Here is a 10,525-nt window from a genome sequence, read left to right as displayed (position 1 = left end):
TAAGTTCATACTTAGTAGCTAATATACAATTCAACTACTACAATTCTATATGAAAAACTGATTGTAATAATATTTCGCGTTCAAACTTTTATACAATATTTTACAAACTTACAATACCGCTTATTTTACATAAAGCATGAAATATAGCACACAATAACTTTGATACAAGATAGTTGTGAAGACAATTCTAGCTAGTACACAAGTCGTTCGGCAAAGGTAATAAAGACACGTAATTCATACGTCCAGAAACAAGTCATGCATTCTGGTTTTACTAGGACTACTTCCCATCCTTGGTCTTGTGCAACATAACCGTTATGGCCGTTGATAAGACAGCGTGTTGTAACGTCATCAAAGGGACGAGGGTTACGTAATGTCCAACAGTCCCGTAATAATCTAAAAACCTCATTTCTTACCCCAATTACCGACTCCGTCACTTGTGGAAACGTTTTGTTTAATAGTTGTAGCCCGATGTTCTTGTTCTCACTTTGGTGAGAAGCGAACATTACTAATCCGTAAGCATAACATGCTTCTTTATGTTGCATGTTAGCCGCTTTTTCTAAATCACGAAGTCCAATATTCGGATATATTGAGTCAAAATAATTTCTTAATCCGTTGCGTAAAATAGCATTTGGGTTCCCCGCAATATATGCGTCAAAGTAAACACATCGTAACTTATGGGTTTCCCAATGTGATATCCCCCATCTTTCAAACGAAAGTCTCTTATAAACCAAGACATTCTTGGAACGTTCTTCGAATGTCTTACAAACTGATCTCGCCTTAAATAGTTGTGCCGAAGAATTCTGGCCGACTCTAGACAAGATTTCATCAATCATGTCTCCGGGTAGGTCTCTTAAAATATTGGGTTGTCTATCCATTTTGTGTTTTTAAACTGTAAAATAGACAAGAGTTAGATTCATAAAAAAAATACTTATTAATACAAGCAATTTTTACATATATCATAAAGCATAAGAACACTATATTCCATATATTACACCACACGAATACAACTATCTTATTTCGACTCGCTCGTTTCTTCTTCTTCGGTTTTGGTTCGTTTTGCCAAGTTTCTAGGGATATATGATGTTCCCCTAATACGAGCCGTCGTTGTCCACATTGGTTTAGAAAAACCTGGTGGTTTAGAGGTTCCCGGGTCATTGTTACAACTTAAGGACTTCGGGGGTTGACGATACATATAAAGTTCATCGGGGTTGGAATTAGATTTCTCTATTTTTATGCCTTTTCCCTTATTATTTTCTTTTGCCTTTTTAAATTCAGTTGGGGTAATTTCTATAACATCATCGGAATTCTCGTCGGAATCCGATTCATCGGAGAATTGGTAATCCTCCCAATATTTTGCTTCCTTGGCGGAAACACCATTGACCATGATTAACCTTGGTCGGTTGGTTGAGGATTCTCTTTTACTTAACCGTTTTATTATTTCCCCCACCGATTCTATTTCTTCTTCCGGTTCCGATTCTTCTTCCGGTTCCGACTCTTCTTCCGGTTCCTCTTCGGGAACTTGTGAATCAGTCCACGAATCATTCCAATTTACATTTAACTCTTCATTATTATTAGGTGAGTCAATGGGACTTGTTCTAGAGGTAGACATCTATCACATAATATCAAACACGATAAGAGATTAATATATCACATAATATTCATATGTTAAAAATATATAGTTTCCAACAAAAATGTTAAGCAATCATTTTTAAAGAAAACACGGTCGAAGTCCAGACTCACTAATGCATCCTAACAAACTCGATAAGACACACTAATGCAAATTTTCTGGTTCTCTAAGACCAACGCTCGGATACCAACTGAAATGTCCCGTTCTTATTGATTAAAAACGTTCCATATTAATTGATTTCGTTGCGAGGTTTTGACCTCTATATGAGACGTTTTTCAAAGACTGCATTCATTTTTAAAACAAACCATAACCTTTATTTCATAAATAAAGGTTTAAAAAGCTTTACGTAGATTATCAAATAATGATAATCTAAAATATCCTGTTTACACACGACCATTACATAATGGTTTACAATACAAATATGTTACATCGAAATCAGTTTCTTGAATGCAGTTTTTACACAATATCATACAAACATGGACTCCAAATCTTGTCCTTATTTTAGTATGCAACAGCGGAAGCTCTTAATAATCACCTGAGAATAAACATGCTTAAAACGTCAACAAAAATGTTGGTGAGTTATAGGTTTAACCTATATATATCAAATCGTAACAATAGACCACAAGATTTCATATTTCAATACACATCCCATACATAGAGATAAAAATCATTCATATGGTGAACACCTGGTAACCGACAATAACAAGATGCATATATAAGAATATCCCCATCATTCCGGGACACCCTTCGGATATGATATAAATTTCGAAGTACTAAAGCATCCGGTACTTTGGATGGGGTTTGTTAGGCCCAATAGATCTATCTTTAGGATTCGCGTCAATTAGGGTGTCTGTTCCCTAATTCTTAGATTACCAGACTTAATAAAAAGGGGCATATTCGATTTCGATAATTCAACCATAGAATGTAGTTTCACGTACTTGTGTCTATTTTGTAAATCATTTATAAAACCTGCATGTATTCTCATCCCAAAAATATTAGATTTTAAAAGTGGGACTATAACTCACTTTCACAGATTTTTACTTCGTCGGGAAGTAAGACTTGGCCACTGGTTGATTCACGAACCTATAACAATATATACATATATATCAAAGTATGTTCAAAATATATTTACAACACTTTTAATATATTTTGATGTTTTAAGTTTATTAAGTCAGCTGTCCTCGTTAGTAACCTACAACTAGTTGTCCACAGTTAGATGTACAGAAATAAATTGATAAATATTATCTTGAATCAATCCACGACCCAGTGTATACGTATCTCAGTATTGATCACAACTCAAACTATATATATTTTGGAATCAACCTCAACCCTGTATAGCTAACTCCAACATTCACATATAGAGTGTCTATGGTTGTTCCGAAATATATATAGATGTGTCGACATGATAGGTCGAAACATTGTATACGTGTCTATGGTATCTCAAGATTACATAATATATAATACAAGTTGATTAAGTTATGGTTGGAATAGATTTGTTACCAATTTTCACGTAGCTAAAATGAGAAAAATTATCCAATCTTGTTTTACCCATAACTTCTTCATTTTAAATCCGTTTTGAGTGAATCAAATTGCAATGGTTTCATATTGAACTCTATTTTATGAATCTAAACAAAAAAAGTATAGGTTTCTAGTCGGAAAAATAAGTTACAAGTCGTTTTTGTAAAGGTAGTCATTTCAGTCGAAAGAACGACGTCTAGATGACCATTTTAGAAAACATACTTCCACTTTGAGTTTAACCATAATTTTTGGATATAGTTTCATGTTCATAATAAAAATCATTTTCTCAGAATAACAACTTTTAAATCAAAGTTTATCATAGTTTTTAATTAACTAACCCAAAACAGCCCGCGGTGTTACTACGACGGCGTAAATCCGGTTTTACGGTGTTTTTCGTGTTTCCAGGTTTTAAATCATTAAGTTAGCATATCATATAGATATAGAACATGTGTTTAGTTGATTTTAAAAGTCAAGTTAGAAGGATTAACTTTTGTTTGCGAACAAGTTTAGAATTAACTAAACTATGTTCTAGTGATTACAAGTTTAAACCTTCGAATAAGATAGCTTTATATGTATGAATCGAATGATGTTATGAACATCATTACTACCTTAAGTTCCTTGGATGAACCTACTGGAAAAGAGAAAAATGGATCTAGCTTCAATGGATCCTTGGATGGCTCAAAGTTCTTGAAGCAAAATCATGACACGAAAACAAGTTCAAGTAAGATCATCACTTGAAATAAGATTGTTATAGTTATAGAAATTGAACCAAAGTTTGAATATGATTATTACCTTGTATTAGAATGATAACCTACTGTAAGAAACAAAGATTTCTTGAGGTTGGATGATCACCTTACAAGATTGGAAGTGAGCTAGCAAACTTGAAAGTATTCTTGATTTTATGAAACTAGAACTTTTAGAATTTATGAAGAACACTTAGAACTTGAAGATAGAACTTGAGAGAGATCACTTAGATGAAGAAAATTGAAGAATGAAAGTGTTTGTAGGTGTTTTTGGTCGTTGGTGTATGGATTAGATATAAAGGATATGTTATTTTGTTTTCATGTAAATAAGTCATGAATGATTACTCATATTTTTGTAATTTTATGAGATATTTCATGCTAGTTGCCAAATGATGGTTCCCACATGTGTTAGGTGACTCACATGGGCTGCTAAGAGCTGATCATTGGAGTGTATATACCAATAGTACATACATCTAAAAGCTGTGTATTGTACGAGTACGAATACGGGTGCATACGAGTAGAATTGTTGATGAAACTGAACGAGGATCTAATTGTAAGCATTTTTGTTAAGTAGAAGTATTTTGATAAGTGTCTTGAAGTCTTTCAAAAGTGTATGAATACATATTAAAACACTACATGTATATACATTTTAACTGAGTCGTTAATTCATCGTTAGTCGTTACATGTAAATGTTGTTTTGAAACCTTTAGGTTAACGATCTTGTTAAATGTTGTTAACCCAATGTTTATAATATCAAAAGAGATTTTAAATTATTATATTATCATTATATTATGATGTACGAATATCTCTTAATATGATATATATACATTAAATATCGTTACAACGATAAACGTTACATATATGTCTCGTTTCAAAATCATTAAGTTAGTAGTCTTGTTTTTACATATGTAGTTCATTGTTAATATAATTAATGATATGTTTACTTATCATAATATCATGTTAACTATATATATAACCATATATATGTCATCATATAGTTTTTTTACAAGTTTTAACGTTCGTGAATCACCGGTCAACTTGGGTGGTCAATTGTCTATATGAAACCTATTTCAATTAATCAAGTCTTAACAAGTTTGATTGCTTAACATGTTGGAAACATTTAATCATGTAAACATCAATCTCAATTAATATATATAAACATGGAAAAGTTCGGGTCACTACAGCGCTTCCGTTGGCGCCCACTTCCAGCATCCCCTACGGTACGTCTCGTCATGGGTCTCAACGACGTCTGGCCCACCTATTTGGCCGCACCCCTCATCACCAGCTTCCTGCGAGCCACCGACAGCGTGACTCTCACTCACATCAACTCTGCCCGAGCCACCACCCTCGACTGAAGGTTCAGCATCAGGATGGCCCTCTCCCTCGTTTTCCACATTCTCAACCTCCGAAAGAACGCTTTTGATGTTGTGGCTCTCCAGAAGTCTATCAAGCAACATAACTACAATGAACAAAATAATATAAGTTAGTACGAAGAAATGAATAAACATATATAAAGAAGCTAGCGCCCATCCACCGCCTACCATTATGATTAGAATCTTTGATAAATGGCAGGGCGGTTATATAAGGACACATTCTGGCAAACCGCAGAACCTCATGGTTATAATTGTGTATATGAAACCGCAGGAACCTAAATAAAGCAAGTCTTTTCACCCCAGTGTCGGTAAGAACCGATTTAAAATTTAAGTGTGAAAAAATAGCTCCCGTATGCCACACAAGCGTGTTAGCGCAAGTGGCGGGAATGAAAAAATTATCGATGTAAAAGAAAGTGTTCTTCTACTTCGCGCGAACACCAGTCTTCACCGGTGCTATAAAATTGACCCTATCGTTAAACGAGTACCAGCTCTGTTGCCTCTTTTCATACGAGAACACATTTTTGTACAAATTTAACGTAGGAGCAAACTGAAAATGGTTGCACCACATCTCAAAGTACGCGATACAGCAAGCGCTGTACGGGTGCAACTGTCTGATACCGATGCCGAAATGATGAAGAACCTCTATGAAAAAAGAAGTAGGAGGATAGCGAAGTTCCCTTGTTGCATAACCTCGTGGTAGACGGTGACCTTTTTGGGAATCGAGGTATTCGCACGCTCATTGAGTAAAGTCACAACGGGATTTAGATCCCGCAAGGGGGAAACCGATATAAAATCTTCCTAATATCGCGCCTCGTAATAATTGACTCAATATCCTCGAAATTAGCAGGCTCGGCGGCAGAAATAGAAGCCATTTATCACAAAATAATCAAAAATACTTTACAAACAAAGAAAAGAAACGAAGTACGCGCTCACCTGAACACTTAAAGTCGAAGCGTGAAGCATTAAACGTAGCAGAAGAAAACTTACGCTGGGTCAGGGAAAACGGAGAAGGTAAAAAACTTTTGAAGAAACTTATGAGGTATTTATAGGGGAGTAAAAACTCAAAACGTCCCAAGTAAGTTGAAAAAAGGGCGGTTAAAATATGAACAGCTGGGAGAGAAACACGTGTCACGCAGCGTGCAGAGCAAAACGCAGAGGAAAACAGTGATGCGATGAATAATGACTGAAGTGACACTCTGATCTGTACCACAGACTGACAGACACCGACAAAATCTCCATGCATTGAATGCACCATATCAACCGTTGTCATTTTTTACAATAATTCAAAAACTTCGAAAACATGGTAAAAAATATAATGTGTTTTAGCACATGACGAGAAGATGACAGATAAGTTGAGTTCAACACATGCGCAGTGCTTGCGCATCCTATTGAACTGGAGGGACTTAATGATACGCATACCCGATTAGCTCGTGTAGGGCATCAAAACATACATTGTCACATCTACCGCATAAATAGCGTGCTACAATGCTTGGTGCACAAATAAAAACCTAGCACACAAAGCTTGCAAATGATGGGACAATGTACGGTCTGTCAAAAAGCGTTGTAGCTTGTAGGGTGTATGTGGCGGACAAGAATCAGGTCCGACATGATGCTTCACTTTTGTCGGCCCTCCACATACAAAGAGGTACTATTGGACAGACCACGATCCTCTGGTCTTATTACGTGGCACTAGATGACAAATAGGATTACCCTATAAATAAAGGGTCCAAATCACAACACAACAGAATGGTCATCATTTGGACTCACACATAAACTATTTTTAGCATCGAAATATAGTAGTCATAGTTGCGCTACTTACACAATGCGACTTTCACCCGCGCTACCAGACTTATAGCACATTACTAGACTCATTCATGGTCAACGGGTAATGTTCCATGAACATAAATCCTTGAAACTGTCCCGAGCCATCAACAATCGGTTATCCCGTCGATGGTGGGTCGACGTTTAACCGACCCTGTCGAGATCTTCATCTCACAAGAGGTTATTCACGGTATGCCAGACCGGAGAGTTAAACTCAAATGACCCTTAAATCCCCCTCTATTGTTGACAAGCATGGACCGGACCCGACACTTATATTCTATGCTTGATCATTGACCTAACTAAGCAACAAACCATTACCGAAACATGTAATCTGAACATGACATAAAACCACGGGCGAAACTTAGTGTATCACAAAGGGGTATCCGCCCCACCTAGATTTAACGAAAAATAAAATTTTACACTAAAATCTTTTTCTTTACCAAAATATAAGATGTTTTTAATGTTTACCCCTGCTGCTTGGAAAAATTTATTAAATTTTTACACTCGCCCCATATGTATTAGGGTTCAAGTTCTGCCACGGCGTAAAACCAAACCAAGACTAAAACAAGAAATCACCACAACACAAAACCACAACTACAACAATGAACACCCTAAAATCGAGAAACCAGTAAACGCCAACGAGAAAATCACATGCCGTCCTCACAAAAAAGTTTAACTCAGCACAAGGCATTTTTTATTCTATCTTTTTTTTTATTTAGACACCTGTAAGTAACTAGAGGGGGGGGGGGGTGGCGAATAGTTACTCAATACATTTTTAAAACTTTTTCGATGATTAACATGATTTAATCAACCTTGATTAACTTAATCAACTCAAACTCTATGTGTGTAGTGTGTATGTTTGAAGTAATGTGGAAAGTAAAGTAAAGAATATAAACACAAGGATTTATAGTGGTTCGGGTGGATGTTAACTAATCCACCTTAATCCACTCCCCAATTCACTAATCAGGAGTTTTCTTCACTAAGCCTTTTCTCCAAACCCGGTGGAGATCCGATTTACAAATCTTGTACTTCTTGTAGACAACACATCTAATCTTTCTATCCCTTTGAAAGATTACTTCTAACTTAGATAAACTTGTCTTCATCTTGGATAAGTATTAATTCCCAATGGAATTAATCAACCTCCTAGTTCCCTTTAAGGAATATTATCCCTAAACTAGCTTTTGCTTCTATTACAAAGTATAAGATTCACTCTTGTAGTGATGATATTCCTAAAACAATTCAAAGGATAATATCACACTAAGTAAACTAAAAAAGATAGTAATTTGAAAGTAAGTTTACATCAATTCTACAATCTATGAGATTATAGAATATCTCTCTTGCTAATCACAAACATATATGAATGAAGGTCTTGTGATTATCTGATATATTTGGAGTTGAAGCATGCAAGAGATTCCCCATTTGAATCTCTCCAAGTCTTGATATTTATAGTGAGAGACAAAAAAATAGTCGTTGCCACGGCTCAGCCTACGGTCGACCGTGGTAGCCCGCACGCTGTGTGGTCATTTTCACTTAGCCATTGTATGACCGTTGGAATCCATTCAAACCTAATTCTTTTGGCCTCTTTACCTCATTTAATACATGCAAAAGATACCCCACATCCTATACAAATACTATATGTATTAAGTGCTTGATTTTTCTTAGATGTATTACCTTGATAGTAACTTGACATAACTAAAGAGGCAAGTCTAAATGTCTTGGATACATTTATTGATAATCATTTGAGGTAATCTCAGATTTATCATAATCATTTGCTTGTATTTAACACACATGCTTATTACCTAGTCATTTGTTTGTATTCAATACACATGCTTAAGTGCTATTGGCCAGTCAATATGTCATTAACAACATTATCCTAATTAATCATTATAATTCATTTTTAAGCTTGCACATAGATTAATTAGGTGTGTTTATGATATATTACTAAGTGAAACATGTAAGTTCAATTAAGCTCATTATAAGCAAGACATCATATTAAACAAGACTAAACCATACTTAGACATGTTGCTAGACTTAAACATGTTTCTTGTGATATTTCAATGTGTGTATTAATAATCCTTTAAGCATACAAGACCATTTGATTATGAATCTTCAATTGTTATCAACCAAGTTACACTAATGCATTGGAGTAGGCTAAGCATACATTTGTGATTTCCTAACTTATAGCATATAGCAAGACAAAGTTCATATCTTCGTTCATACATATTAAATGAGTATAAGCAAGTTGGCAATTAGCACATAGTCTAGTAATACTCATATAATGATAGCAAGTAGTCAAGTAATACTTATGTAATGATATCAAGAGTTTACTAGTGATTAATCTAGGATCAAACACATAGTGATAACATAGCAATATACTATGGCTATTAAAAAGCAGAATGTTAGAGCTGGAGGCATTGTTTCTCCTGCTGAGAAGATGAAGTTTGGTAATGTTGTTAGTGATGAATTTAATGCTACCATGAAATCTGTTGATCTTTCTTTTGATAAGGGTATTTTGAGTCAAAAGGCAACTAAGAAGATGGATAAGGCTAAGAATGCTTCTGTTGTTGATGTTAGTCCTTCTTCTATTGTTGAAAATGTTGCAGCTGGTTTTAAATCTGCCCTTGGTGAGGAAAAAAAGAAGGATAACCCTTTTGCTAATATTAAACCTGTGGCATTTACTGGTGGTATTAATAATAGTGATGATATGGTTATGGATGAATTATCTAAGTCTTTTGCTGATGCTGTTGGTGATAAAAATAATGTTATAGACCCTACTAAAATGGTGTATGAGCCTCCTATTGTTATGCCAAATGGTGAAGAGGTGGTTCATTTAAAGGGTGAGTTCATGGAAATTACAAGTAATGCTTATACTAAGTCATTGTATGGTTATTTTGTTGGTGTTAATTTGAATTTTGCTGTGGTTAACTTCAACTTGAAGAGGATGTGGAGGGTGTATGGAATAAAAGATATCTCTGTTAACACCTCAGGATATTTTTTCTTTAGATTTGAAACTGAAGAAGGTATGTTAAATGTGCTTGAATCAGGTCCCTGGTTAATTGAGAATGTTCCTATGTTCCTAAAACGGTGGGAACCTGCGCTATGTCTAGAGAAACCAGAACCTGTGGTTATTCCAATTTGGGTATCTTTAATTGACTTGCCTATTGAGCTATGGAATGGTGGGAATATTGGGCAAATTGTTAGTAGAATTGGTAAACCTATTGCTATGGATAGGGTTACTAAAGAAAGATGTACGAATCACACTGGAAGGGCAGGTTATGCTCGGATTTTGGTTGAAGCTAGTGCTATTAAAGGTTTGCCAAATTCTGTTAAGGCAGTCTATCCATCTGGTTATCAGAATGCTGGTAAAATGGTCAATATTAAAGTTGGGTATCAGTGGAAGCCTCCAAGGTGTTCCCATTGTCAAGTTTTTGGTCATATTTATG

This window comes from Rutidosis leptorrhynchoides, chromosome 10 (assembly GCF_046630445.1).
Source record: "Rutidosis leptorrhynchoides isolate AG116_Rl617_1_P2 chromosome 10, CSIRO_AGI_Rlap_v1, whole genome shotgun sequence".
NCBI classification, from domain to species: Eukaryota; Viridiplantae; Streptophyta; class Magnoliopsida; order Asterales; family Asteraceae; genus Rutidosis; species Rutidosis leptorrhynchoides.
Note: the sequence above shows the minus strand (reverse complement) of the source record.